This window comes from Phocoena sinus, chromosome 12, assembly GCF_008692025.1.
Source record: "Phocoena sinus isolate mPhoSin1 chromosome 12, mPhoSin1.pri, whole genome shotgun sequence".
Lineage (NCBI taxonomy): Eukaryota > Metazoa > Chordata > Mammalia > Artiodactyla > Phocoenidae > Phocoena > Phocoena sinus.
Window position 1 is genome coordinate 30,146,411 of NC_045774.1, and position 14,881 is coordinate 30,161,291.

At 39.8% G+C, this 14,881-nt stretch overlaps 1 pseudogene; it reads right to left on the reverse strand.

Moving 5' to 3' along the window:
* Nucleotides 1-1,095: 1,095 nt before the first annotated feature.
* LOC116763368 overlaps nucleotides 1,096-14,881 on the reverse strand; it is a 106,037-nt pseudogene continuing 92,251 nt past the window's right edge.

The window sequence follows — 14,881 nt, forward strand, 5'->3', positions numbered from 1 at the left end:
AATGAATTAATGGACGAATGAGTGACATATAGCATTGCTTCTCAGCCTTTTCATTCCTTTCAAGCTCACTTAAATTCATCTTTACATGAATTTTTTTCTATACTGACATTTCCACTGTATTTTATTTTTCCAAATTACTTGGAGCTCGTTATTGGATTATTGATTTTGACCCTTGGTCCTATCCATGTTAGTCATCCTACTTGAGTAGGAAAATCATGTTTTATAAACTTATTTCCTATTGACCTTGAAAATAAGGGGCAGAGCATTTAAAATGACATGCAAAAAAAAAAAAAAAAAAAACCATTTCACTAGCAAGTCAGGAAAAGAAACTGAAACAAAGATAGTATTTTACTCCCGGACATTTTCAAAGTTCTTCTTCTTGAATTTTATGTCAATCTTCAGTGTTGCTGAGGACATGAAGAAATAACCTTGATCCACCCTGGATGGAGTCCATGAGTGTGATAATCATGGTAAGGAACTCTGATCTCTACTAAAAGCCTTCCCAATGTTCACCCTCTTTACCCAGCAATGTCACTTCCTTGACTTATCCTAAGAAAATAATCAGAGCTACACCAAAAACTTCTGTGTGGGGATGTTATATGTAAGAGTGTTAATTGAAAATAAAGTAAAAGTATAATAACGTAGGGGGGGTTGACTTAGTACAATGGAATGCCAGGCATTTATCAAAATTCATGTTACAGAGGGATAATTATACCTGAAAATTATCAAAAAGAAAAAAAAATCACAAAGAAACATGTAAAGTGAAAATTACCCCAATTATAAATATATATTTGTATAGAAATGTACATATTTTAAATAATATATTTATATTTTATTCATTATTCACACATATGTATATAAGAAGACTAGAATAAAATATACCATGTTAGATTTTATGAGGTTACGCTGCAGTAACAAATAATCCTAAAATTTAGTGGTGTAACAATAAAGGTGGGACTTCCCTGGTGGTCCAGTGGTTAAGACTTAGCCTTCCAATGCAGGGGGTGCAGGTTCGATGACTGGTCAGGGAGCTAATATCCCACATGCCTCACAGCCAAAAAACCAAAACATAAAACAGAAACAATATTGTAACAAATTCAATAAAGACTAAAAGAAAGGTCCACATTAAAAAAAAAATTTTTTTTTAAAACAGCAAAGGTTAAATTTCATGCCAAAAGAGAGTCAGTATAGCTCTCCTTCATGTGTCTTCTTTGTCCTACTATTTATTCTTAAAGAACATCCCTTCTTTAGTACTTTGTTTTTCTCGTGGCAGAGAGAAAAGGGCCAAGGAGAAACCATGTGATGATTTTAAAGATTGTACCTAGAAGTAGCTCATATTTCATCGGCCAAAGCAAGCCCTAGGGACAAGACTGGCTTCACTGAGGCCAGAGGAATAATCTCTCTCAGAGAAGACCCTGCACATCACATGGGAAAGCAGTGAACGTTAGAAAAAATATATAATTTACCACAATAACCGTTGTCTCCTGGTGGCGATGATAGGGCTAATTTTTGTTTTCTTCTCCATACTCCTATATATGTTATTTTTTTTTCAAAAATGGACTCGTGTTACTTTTAAAAGCAGAAAATAAGTCACACACAGAAAGAGATCTGTTGTATCACACCACGTGGTTCACCTCCCACGTCACTGCCTCCTGATTGAGTTATATACCGTCATCTGTGGTCAAGTGAGTTCTGATGTATTATTGGCTATGGGTGTTGATCTGATTGGTCTGCCATTCTTTCTCAATGAGTCATATGTAGACTTCCTTTCAACACATTATGGCCCTATAAAATATATCTATAAACAATATCAATTACATTACTGAAGAGTGACTACTGGTATGGTATGTAACCCAGTGGTTCTCAGCCAGAAACAATTCTGCCCCCCAGACGATATTTGGCAATGTCAGAAGACATTTTTGGTTGCCACAACTTGGTGGGGTCAGGGGGAGGGTGGTCTTCTGGCATCTAGTGGGTAGCGGTGAGGGAAGTTGCTGAGGGAAGTCCCCTTCACCCCCCTAAAAAATTATCTGGCTCAAAATGTTAATAAGTACCAAGATTGAGAAACCTTGTGATCCCATGATTCATACTTAAAGGGAGGACTGGGAACCCTGCAAGTGCTTTGAGATGTAAGTCTTACAGCTCAGCCTTCAGACATGGATGGTGGTTTCTTATGGGTTGACAATCACATAAATGTAATCTATGATTGATGATAGTGCTGTGAATCAGGTTTATTGACCAATCAACATACACATTCATGTATCTTACCATCAGAACTTATGGTCTAAATTAATATTTACAATAATTTAGAAGTAATGTCTGGGTGATGACTGTGAGCCTGAGTCTTGGGAGAAATTGTTCTGGTATTTTGCACAGGAAATTGTTGCTGACTTGAGGAGGACTATTTGGAAAAAAAGCAAGGAATGTTCTGACGGTTTGTCAGTCATGAGTAACTTCAACTCCTACAGTTATTACCATCATTTGTGTACATGTCCGTCACTTTACCTTCATCTGTTATGTATTTGGGAGATGAAGGAGAACAAGAGTGACATCACCACAATATTCAGACATATCTTGTAATATTTTTCTTAACACATTCTGTTGTCAAGGGTTATTAATTGACTACAATCTTTTTTTTGGGGGGGTGGGATTTAAAAAACTGTTTATTGCGCTGTGACTTCGTCTGGAAGCTGTTAACAAGACCCATGACAGCCAAGGGCCAGGTGTGCATCTAGATCAGCTAGATTCACGTGTCCACCTCCTGATCCATATAAACCTGGCACTCAGGGGCCCTGTGCAGTCAAAGGCAGGCTTCCTGGCAAATTGGTTAAATCCCAACAAGGAGAAATGATGCTGCAGATCATTTCCACCTCCCCAAATCCCATGTCCTAGATAATAAAGGAAAACGCCACAAGTACTGCTCCAAAATAAAACCGGCCCTGGTCCCTTATGTCTGACAGAGGAGCCAGGAGCACCGAGGCTCTGCAGAAGCCAGGAACCCAGCACCAGAAGGCACCCGTCCCTCCCTCACTGTTCAGTGACCTCCCCAAAGGAGTCCCCAGCCCCAAGGGTGCACTCCGGCCACACTGCAGGAAGACAAAGGCAGGGAGCCCAGGGTTTCCAATCGGAGCTGTAGTTAGTCCTGCTGGGTATGGCGGAGCCCCAGCAACTGTGGCCCTCACAGACTCTTCTGGAAGACCTGGTGCAGGCTCTGGGCCAGGACGTCAGTCTCCTCATAGCCCTCACAGCTTTGCTGCCAGCTCTCTGGCACCTCTTCCATGCCATAGTAGGCGCCAGCAATGGCCCCAGCCATGGTGGCAATGGTGTCTGTGTCCCCACCAAGTGAGATGGAATAGATGAGAGTCCTTTGGAGGCAGAGGGGATCTCGGGGTCATGCAGGGGTCATCTCAGGCTCCATGCAGCACAGGAAGCAACAGATGGTGGTGGGCACAGATTCAAAAGCAGCAATGCCATTCCCTAGCTTGGACACCACCTCCTCTCTGGTCACTGCGTTCTGCTCTAGAAGCTCCCCAATCTTCTTCAGTCGGCTGGAGTACGACGCTCCTCCATGCCCAACTCCCTGGCACCTGACACTTCTTGGGTGTCACTGTCCAGCTCCTCCATACGGGCCAGGAGTTGTTCAAGGAAGTGCTCACTGGACGACTCACCCTGCAAAGCCAGGTGCACAGCCAGGGCCTGCAGGATGGCACCCTTGTAACCCAGGGAGGAGGCGTGTGTCAGCTGGGCCGAGAGCCGGGCAGACTTCTGCACATCCTGGACGCTGTTATAGGCCGGGGAGATGCCGGCCCCCCGCATGGCGCCCCCGTTGCAGTTGGAGCCTTTGCCATTAAACTGGGCCGGGACGGCTCAAAGCCATCACGGCACTTGGGGCTCAGGAGCTTCCTGAAGACGGTGATCACTCCAGCACCATAACCCCGTCAGGGTCTTTCTCGTACTCCTGAGCAAACCTGTGAGCCGTGTCCACCTCGTCGAAGGTCCCCTTGGCCAGCAGAGACTGCACCAGCGCCCCGGCCACGGCCGGCCGTGTCGTCGGCGTAGCAGAGTGCTTCTGGCCGCGCGCTCCCCGACGAGCCGGGGTCCGGCTCCAGGTCCTGGACCTGACGCGGGACTGAAGTCAGGTCGGCGGTGTCGCGCGCCTCGTCGACGGCGCCCACGCCCACGCAGTCCCCAAGCAGCGCGCCCGCCAGGCAGCCTCGGAAGCGGCAGAGGGAGCGGGCCGCCGCCGTCATCACCGCCGCCGCCGCCATCCGCGAGGACCGGCCCCCGTTTGACTACAATCTTGATTCTAAATTTAAAACAAATGTTACACGAATGTCTCAATTTAAGAGATGATTTTAATAAAAGGTTTCACGTATAAAATTATTTTTAAATAATTAAGATACGACCTGTGCTATCTTTACTTCATCTTGCCACATCTGTCCCTATTCCTTATCCTAGAAATTTCATCCCACCAAAACTCAGAGCCTTCTTTTCGCCATCTGCCTTATGCTACACTTCCAAATCCTCACAAAACAGTCACTGCTTCCTCCCTAGTATGTGTATCAGCACTGCTGTCCCTGCAACACCTCCCATCACATCACAGTGTTGAAGCTTGCCTTTTAACTAAATGATGGGCTTCTAAAAAAAAAGCAAAGAGAGACTGCTTACATCTATCTTTGTAACCAAGAGATTTACATAATGTCTAGTTCATGGCAGGTGTCAATCAACTGTAATGTGTTAATGAATCCCCCCAGTGACCAGGTTTAATTATAGAGAGGGAAGAATATATTAGGGCTATTTTTATATTAAGGGATGAATGACTAGCTTTTCAAAGAGCACATAGGCTGACTCAAAGGAATGACTATTTGGTGGTGACATTGTGCTAGGGAGACAGTAGAATAGAAGAGATATTTTGAGGCAAGAGAGGCTTCCTAGGTTCCTCAATTCATTACTCAACGGCAATGACCTACTCCAACATGACGAGGTCCTGCTATGCTCTAAAGAAAGAAAGAAAGTACATCTAGGACATTGTCCTTGACGATGTGAGTTCTTCAAACTGAAAAATACTTTTCTTAAAATTATTGCTGATGAAATTCTAACACATATTGCAATCACATGGCTGAAAAAATATTTGACCACATGTTAACAATACCAGTTTGATTTAAGAAATTATTATTGATACTTTTAGCATACACCTGTAGCTATAGAACCTAACTACCAAACATAGGGTGAGAATTCTTCTAAATTTCAGTTTATTAAGTTATAGTTTTTAAAATACTATAAAATATTGATTGTCCCTTTTATTTTTTTTCAGGTCCAACATTCCTTTAACTTCCAAAAACTACATATTCTGCCAATAATTTCTATCTTTGTCCCTTGTTGCTCTTAGATCTTAATGGCTACACTGTATAATTGGAGTTCTTGGTAGTATTCGATTTAGTGTTTAATTATACTCTTCCTTCTATTGATCACTAATACTTTCTTATATATGCCGTACCTCCCAATGAAAGTTCCTTGAAAGAGGGGTTGAGTTGCAGACAGCCATTCTTTTTTTTTTTTTTTTTTTTTTTGCGGTACGCGGCCCTCTCCCGTTGCGGAGCCCAGGCTCCGGACGCGCAGGCTCAGCGGCCATGGCTCACGGGACCAGCCGCTCCGCGGCATGTGGGATCTTCCCGGACCGGGGCACAAACCCGTGTCCCCTGCATCGGCAGGCGGACTCTCAACCACTGCACCACCAGGGAAACCCCCCAGACAGACAGCCATTCTTAATTTAAAAATGGGTTGTATTCCCAAAGTCATACTTGTTTTCAACATATATTTATTGATCACCTATTCCCATGCCAGACTCTGTGTTAAATATAGGGAATAAACACAGCCTACTCAGTTGGAAGTTGATTTTTTTTTAAATTTAGAATGCATTATTCCACAGGAGCGGTACTTTTAAAGGAGGTTAGCTTCCCAGATGAACCCCACAAATCAATTTATATATCATATAGTTCTATTACTTTTATTTTTTGTTCCCCGTTCCCAATCCTATACTGTAAAAGTACTAACTTCCCAGTACTAACTTCATTCTCTCCAATAAGAATAAAATTTAAGTTGTGGCACACAAAAATATTTTCCACAAATGGCAGCAAACAGATAGTATTTCAATACTGCAATGAACAAAACAGGAGCTGAGACTCAGCCCAGCTCCTAGGGTAGATCTCAACTACTCTGAGTCTCTGAGCACGTGACTTTCTCCTGACTGTTCCTATGGAGTCAAAAGTGTAGCCAGACTGAAGGGAAAGATCCTTACCCTGTTTGAAAGAGAGGATTATTTTTGTCTCTCTGCCACTGGAAGTGACCCAGGAAGGGATAGTTCTGACTACCCCTGGCTGTTCTCTCACACCCAGGAGAGGAAACAGCCTGGATGGTCCCAGGCAGAGTGTGACAGTGCAAAGAACTCTGGTCCCAATGCCGTCTCCAAGTTACTAAACTAGCCAGACCTGAAGTCTCACTTACTTCTGGGATTTCTGGGATGGAATAGTATCATTTTCTTTTATCTGAAACCAGTTTATGTCAGGTTTGTATTACTTGCAGCCAAAACAATTCTAAACAACCCAGTATCAAACATTTTGGATTAGAGAACACTGTAATCTTCTATTCCTCTTACTCTAATCCTAGCAATGAGTCCATCTATAATTTCCTATATCTGATTTTTCTGAGGTGTACTGGACAGATATCCCTTGCTTATAGAGGAACAATTTTTTTTTATGATTAGAGTCCTCAGTGCCTCACTTTTTCCCAAAACAGGAAAAAAAAAAAAAATCTTCAGTTACCAAAGGAAGAAAATGGCAGGAAGCCCCAAAACAAGCTATTTGTCTTTTTCCACTTCAAATGATGCTCAAATCTTAGCCAGTTTCTTTTCAACAGTTCACCACCACCTCTAAAAATCTATGTGTCTGCTGCATTGGTAGCCGCCCTGAATTCCAAATTACCCTGCACACCCGTTCCTAATCACGGAGATCTTGATTGGAACTAAATTTGTTCTCTGTGCAGAAATCACTCATGTTCCAAGAGCAGTTTCTCCTCTGGTCAAATTAGCTGTGTAAATATTACGAATAAAAATATATGTAGGGGCAAGTGGATTACAAAAAGGCATTTCCTTATAAATGATCCATGTGACTCCAAATTAGAATGTATCTTAAAAATAGGGAGAGCCTGGGAAAGATTAGTAGACCAAAACAAATGGTGCCCATAAACTGCCCCAGATTTGTAGACCAAATTCTCAACAGCTTAAAGCTTGAAAAAAAAAAAAAAAAAGGAAGAAACATGGGAAAGAGGGAGAGAGGAAAGTTTTAGGTATAATACTTTTAAATCCTAAAATACAAGCTGGATTTTGAAAAACAAGGCTGAGGTAGATTGGGCAGTACGTGTAGATTGAGGCTATCTTTGGCTTTTTCCAAATTTCTGCCTTTAAGATGTTTCCATCCTATTGAAAATGATTTAATTCATCCTTTCAGAATTTTTTTAAACAAATCATGTATTTAAATTTGTATAGTACTTAGAAAGGGAATAAACAAAACACACCCAACATCTTTTATTATTATATAAAGACTGGAGAGGTTCTGTCTTCTCCTATGAAGAGTGTGGTGCTGTCTTCTCTTATGAAGATAATCAACCACATTATACAAGGCTTAAGGGCATAAAAATACACATTTGTAACACCGTAACATTCTGCTGCTTTCCTTGGGAAAATCATATTTATCCTTGAACATCACATCTTAATACAGGAGGAAAGGTCAGCAGCAGAATATTGTTACTCATTTTCTCTTGTCTCCTTCTATTATACCATTTACTTGGAATTTGTTCATTTGATCTTCATCTGAGAAGCAGAAGTAAACAAATCTTGCTAACTGTTCGGTCAGTTTCAAAACCAGCTAACACTGCTTATGCAGTGCTGGAATCTTAGACAACGATGATTATACTTTGATGCCATAATGTTCAGGAATCCTGTGGGCCAAAGGAAAAATATATATACATATATAATTTTGCCAGAAAAAGTTTCATGTTGGAAAATTACCAAACATATGCCTTATTCCATTTGTATATTTTTAAAATAAAACTACTACCATGAACGGTAGTTAATGAGTGACAAGTGGTGAGTTGATTGTGGTTCAGAATGAACCATCTTATTAGAAAAAATATAGATACAAATTATACTTCAACACATACCCGAAATAGTTTCTAAATCCATACATCTAGTCCCCTGGGTTTAACTCTTATGCAAATCAATAGCTGAGTTTCTCGATTATCACATAATAAAATCATGCTAGTTCAAATTTAAATATTAATTACCGAAATATGCATCTTACAAAATTAGATACTGTTAAAAATTACTCTTCTTATGAAACTGCTTGAAAAGGAAGGGCTCTGTGTGTGTATGTGTGTTTGCATTTCAAAAAGCTGAGGTATCTATTAGATAAGTGTGAAAAGGAAAGATATTCTTTCTTGGCCATATTACATAATATCTTCATTTTTCTTTTTATTTAAGTATTTTATTTAAACATTTAAATTCAATTCTAAATTCATCTGCCTTCATGTCAAATGTACTACCACTCTCCCACTAATCCAATGGGTTTCCCACTAATCCCAAACAATCGCCTTCCCTCCAGACCAGTCTTTTTGCGGTACGCGGGCCTCTCACTGCTGTGGCCTCTCCCGTTGCAGAGCACGGGCTCCGGACGCGCAGAGCCTCAGCGGCCATGGCTCACGGGCCCAGCCGCTACCGCGGCATGTGGGATCTTCCCGGACCGGGGCACGAACCCGTGTGCCCTGCGTCGGCAGGCGGACTCTCAACCACTGCGCCACCAGCGAAGCTCCAGACCGGTCTTCTTAATTTATCCTTCCAGATGCCTCGCTCAGTTCTGCCATTCTTATTATTATGACTTTGCTCCTGCTTGTGAAAAGCTGCAACATTTAGGACCATCCCACCACCACTTCTGTTTTACTTGTCCTGATTCTTTGCATTTTAACTGCCTCTTCTTATATAAACAACTTTTTGGCAATCAAGCCTAACTGATATATCTCACATGTCTTCATTACCAAACCACACATAAAGTCATAGCTGGCAATTCAGCTCTTAATTGTTCTGATTCGCTAACATTGTGCTTTTTTCCTAACCACACTATAGACCTACAGAGAGCAAATAATTTGATCCTCTCGTAACATAGCAACTTGAGCTACTGTACCTTGTACATTGATTGATTCTTCATAATTATATTTTCTGAAAATTCTAGCTACAGAAACTTGTCCCACAATATACTTTAATGGAAAAAAAACAAGTAGCAAAATAGGATATATATTTTAATTCGTGTTAAAAAATGTTATATTTTTACATTTCCATAGGCTGGAAAAATTCTAGAAAGATACTAGACTCCCAAACTTCACAGTAACTACCTCTGAAGAATAAATAAGTAAGCAGGACTTTGGTAAGATGGCGAGAAGTGATGGGAACTATAAGAGACTTTAATATTCCTTTGAAAAAATATTATAATGTTTGTTTTTATTTTATAGAATGAACATTATTATTTTCATAATTTCAAAACTAGCAAAAGACAGAATTAATAGGTATTGTATGGTTAACTTCCATTTTTATGAATACTCCATGTTTCTAGAGGTGCTGCTCAGCAATTCTAAATCACAAGGTCTGACCTTTCCCCCAGGAGACCTCTGGGCGTGACAGTTCAGCCAGTTCAGCCACAGCTAATACATACACACCGAAAAGCTCACCAGTTCATAGCAAACTGTTCCCTCTTTGAAGAAAAAGTACCATATGGAGATAAATGTATTGATGATTCATAAAATTTGTATAACTTCTCTGTTTGTTTGAATCAATACCTTGTGATGCAGGGGAATATATAAATTGATCAGTGATACTTCCTTCATCTGGTAATTTCTTTTTTATTTTTTTACATTTCTTTTTAATTTACGTCTCATTAAATGTGTTTGTTGTTTACAGCATTCTTTTTTTTTTTTTCAGTACGTGGGCCCCTCACTGTTGTGGCCTCTCCCATTGCAGAGCCCAGCCTCCGGACGCGCAGGCTCAGCAGCCATGACTCACGGGCCCAGCCGCTCCGTGGCACGTGGGATCCTCCCGGACCGGGGCATGAACCCGTGTCCCCTGCATCGGCAGGTGGACTCTCAACCACTGCGCCACCAGGGAAGCCCAGCATTGTCTTTTTGATTTCCAGCTTACTTCCTGAAAAGCAGACCTTGTGACTCAGATTTGGGTACAGCTGGTTTATTTGGGAAAGTGAGGCCAGGAAACTTACATGAGAAAATCAGAGACGTGAGATGAGAGAAAAGTCAGTGAAGTTTGCAAATAGTCAAATAACCCCAGTAGAAAACTGGGGCTCAGTTGCCCTGAAGATGCTCTGAGAAATATTTTCCCTGGGGCTGGGGAGGCTGGAAGATTTGTACAATGATTTCATGCTTTTTTTGTTTATTTTTATTATTTTAGATTTTTTTTTTTGATATGGACCATTTTTTAAAGTCTTTATTAAATTTGTTACAATTCAGCTCCTGTTTTATGTTCTGGTTTTTTGGCCATAAGGCATGTGGGATCTTAGCTCCCCGACCAAGGATAGAGCCTCACCCCCTGCATTGGAAAGCAAAGTCTTAACCACTGGACCGCCAGGGAAGTCTGTGGTAATTTTTTTTTTAACATCCTGATTGGAGTATAATTGCTTTACTATGTTGTGTTAGTTTCTGCTGTATAACATAGTGAATCAGCTCTATGTATACGTATATCCCAATACCCCCTCCCTCCCTATTCCACCCTTCTAGAGGGTCACAAAGCACCAAGCTGATCTCCCTGTGCTATGCAGCTACTTCCCACTAGCTATCTATTTTACATTTGGTAGTGTATATATGTCCATGCCACTCTCTCACTTCATCCCAGCTTACACTTCCTCCTCCCCATATCCTCAAGTCCATTCTCTACATCTGCATCTTTATCCCTGTCCTGCCGCTAGGTTCATCAGAACCCTTTTTTTATAGATTCCATATATATGTGTTAGCATACGGTATTTGTTTTTCTCTTTCTGCCTTACTTCATTCTGTATGACAGACTCTAGGTCCATCCACCTCACTACAAATAACTCAATTTCATTTCCTTTTTTGGCTGAATAATATTCCATTGTATATATGTGCCACATCTTCTTTATCCATTCATCTGTTGATGGACACTTAGGTTGCTTCTGTGTCCTGGCTATTGTAAAGAGTGCTGCAATGAACATTGTGGTACATGTGTCTTTTTGAATTATGGTTTTCTCAGGATATATGCCCAATAGTGGGATTGCTGTGTCATATGGTAGTTCTATTTTTAGTTTTTTAAGGAACCTCCATACTGTTCTCCATAGTGACTGTATCAGTTTACATTCTCACCAAGAGTGCAAGACAGTTCCCTTTTCTCCACACCCTCTGCAGCATTTATTGTTTGTAGATTTTTTGATGATGGCCATTCTGACCGGTGTGAGGTGATACCTCATTGTAGTTTTGATTTGCATTTCTCTAATGATTAGTGATGTTGAGCATTCTTTCATGTGTTTGTTGGCAACCTGTATATCTTCTTTGGAGGAATGTCTGTGTAGGTCTTTTGCCATTTTTGGATTGGGTCGTTTGTTTTTTTGATATTGAGCTGCATGAGCTCCTTGTGTATTTTGGAGATTAATCCTTTGTCAGTTGCTTCGTTGGCAAATATTTTTTCCCATTCTGAAGGCTGTCTTTTTGTCTTGTTTATGGTTTCCTTTGTTGTGCAAAAGCTTTTAAGTTTCATTAGGTCCCGTTTGTTTATTTTTGTTTTTATTTCCATTCCTCTAGAAGATGGGTCAAAAAGGATCTTGCTGTGATTTATGTCATAGAGCATTCTGCCTATGTTTTCCTCTAAGAGTTTTATACTGTCTGGCCTTACATTTAGGTCTTTAATCAATTTTGAGTTTATTTTTGTGTATGGTGTTAGGAAGTGTTCTAATTTCATTCTTTTACATGTAGCTGTCCAGTTTTCCCAGCACCACCTATTGAAGAGGATGTCTTTTCTCCAATGTATATTTTTGCCTCCTTTATCAAAGATAAGGTGACCATATGTGTGTGGGTTTATCTCTGGGCTTTCTATCCTGTTCCATTGATCTATATTTCTGGTTTTGTGCCAGTATAATACTGTCTTGATTACTGTAGTTTTGTAGTATAGTCTGAAGCCAGGGAGCCTGATTCCTCCAGCTCCGTTTTTCTTTCTCAAGATTGCTTTGGCTATTCAAGGTCTTTTATGCTTCCATACAAATTGTGAAATTTTTTGTTCTAGTTCTGTGAAAAATGCCATTGGTAGTTTGATAGGGATTGCATTGAATCTGTAGATTGCTTTGTGTAGTATAGTCATTTTCACAATGTTAATTCTTTCAATCCAAGAACATGGTATATCTCTCCATCTGTTTGTACCATCTTTAATTTCTTTAATTGGTGTCTTATAGTTTTCTGCATACAGGTCTTTTGTCTCCTTAGGTAGGTTTACTCCTAAGTATTTTATTCTTTTTGTTGCAGTGGTAAATGGGAATGTTTCCTTAATTTCTCTTTCAGAATTTTCATCATTAGTGTATAGGAATGCAAGAGATTTCTGTGCATTAATTTTGTATCCTGCTACTTTACCAAATTCGTTTATTAACTCTAGCAGTTTTCTGGTAGCATCTTTAGGATTCTCTATGTATAGTATCATGTCATCTGCAAACAGTGACAGTTTTACTTCTTTTCTGATTTGGATTCCTTTTATTTCTTTTTCTTCTCTGATTGCTGTGGCTAAAACTTCCAAATCTATGTTGAATAATGGTGGTGAGAGTGGGCATCCATGTCTTGTTCCTGATTTTAGAGGAAATGGTTTCAGTTTTTCACCATTGAGAATGATGTTGGCTGTGGGCTTATCATATATGGCCTTCATTATGTTGAGGTAAGTTCCCTCTATGTCTACTTTCTGGAGAGCTTTTATCATAAATGGGTGTTGAATTTTGTTGAAAGCTTTTTCTGCATCTATTGAGATTATCCCATGGTTATTATCCTTCAGTTTGTTAATATGGGGTATCACATTGATTGATTTGTGTATACTGAAGAAGCCTTGCATTCCTGGGATAAACCCCACTTGATCATGGTGTATGATCCTTTTAATATGCTGTAGGATTCTGTTTGCTCATATTTTTTGAGGATTTTTGCATCTATGTTCAATGGTGATATTAGCCTGTCATTCTCTTTTCTTGTGACATCTTTGGTTTTGGTATCAGAGTGATGGTGACCTCGTAGAATGAGTTTGGGAGTGTTCCTCCCTCTGCTATATTTTGGAAGAGTGTGAGGAGGATGGGTGTTAGCTCTCCTCTAAATGTTTGATAGAATTCGCCTGTGAAGCCATCTGGTCCTGGGTGTTTGTTTGTTGGAATATTTTTTAATCACAGTTTCAATTTCATTACTTGTGATTGGCCTGTTCATATTTTCTATTTCCTCCTGGTTCAGTCTCGGAAGGTTGTGCTTTTCTAAGAATTTGTCCATTTCTTGCAGGTTGTCCATTTTATTGGCATATAGTTGCTTGTAGTAATCCCTCATGATTCTTTGTATTTCTGCAGGGTCAGTTGTTACTTCTCCTTTTTCATTTCTAATTCTGTTGATTTGAGTCTTCTCCCTTTTTTTTCTTGATGAGTCTGGCTAGCGGTTTATCAATTTTGTTTACCTTCTCAAAGAACTAGCTTTTAGTTTTATTGATCTTTGCTATTGTTTCCTTCATTTCTTTTTCATTTGTTTCTGATCTGATCTTTATGATTTCTTTCCTTCTGCTAACTTTGGGGGTTTTTTGTTCTTCTTTCCCTAATTGCTTAGATGTAAGTTTAGGTTGTTTATTTGATATTTTTCTTGTTTCTTGAGGTAGGATTGTATTGCTATAAACTTCCTTAAGTGGTATTTTTTTATACCATAGCCTGGGATAATTCCTTCTGAGAGATCAGGCCTATGAATAATCATTCTGGGTGAGAGAATGTTTGACTCAGTACCATCATCATAGGGTAAGTTTAGATTTGTTCTAGGGCAGCGGTTCTCCAACTTTTATATCGAGCATCAGAATCACCGGCAGGCCTTACTAAAAAGATTATTGGCCCCTCCCCCAGAGTTTGTATTGTCTTAGATGAATCTGCATTTCTTACAAGTCCATAGGTGATGGTGATGCTGAGGCTGCTGATCCAGAACCACTATTCCATGGGTACTGAGGTTAATTTTTGTCCCTAATTTTTCAAGTCTTTTGTTCTTTATTTTTCAAAGTCCAGTCTTTCCCAATTTAAAGCCTATGCCTTTTTGATTCAAATGAAATTGATATAAAGTAAATCAGCCAATTAAAATTTCAATACTACAGTAGAATCTCTGGAGCCTGGTAGTCCCTGGGATTTATTTTCTTTCTTTACTTTGATAAATTTCTCTGCCTTAGCAAAACAGAATTTCTAAATTACCATTTACCTCCTCAGTACCTCCAATTTCTTACTAATTAACCAAAAGCAAAAATCCTTGAAATCATATGAGTAGATTAAAAAAGGAAAAAACAAAAAAACAAAATCTCCTAAAAAAAAAAAATCATCATCATCACCATTCTCATCTACCTGGAAGCATAGATATCTCTCATGAATGGAAATGCCAAAACCCAGACAATTTTCCCCACAGCATTTAAAGACTTTGGCATGTTTCATGATCAGTGATAGAACAGCTTTGTTTCAAATGAATTGGAGCTCATTTGTTTGACGAAATAATTGGCAGCAACATGAAAGTTGCATATTCTTGCTACGATCTTAAGAAGATTTTGTTTACTTGAATATTTGTTGAG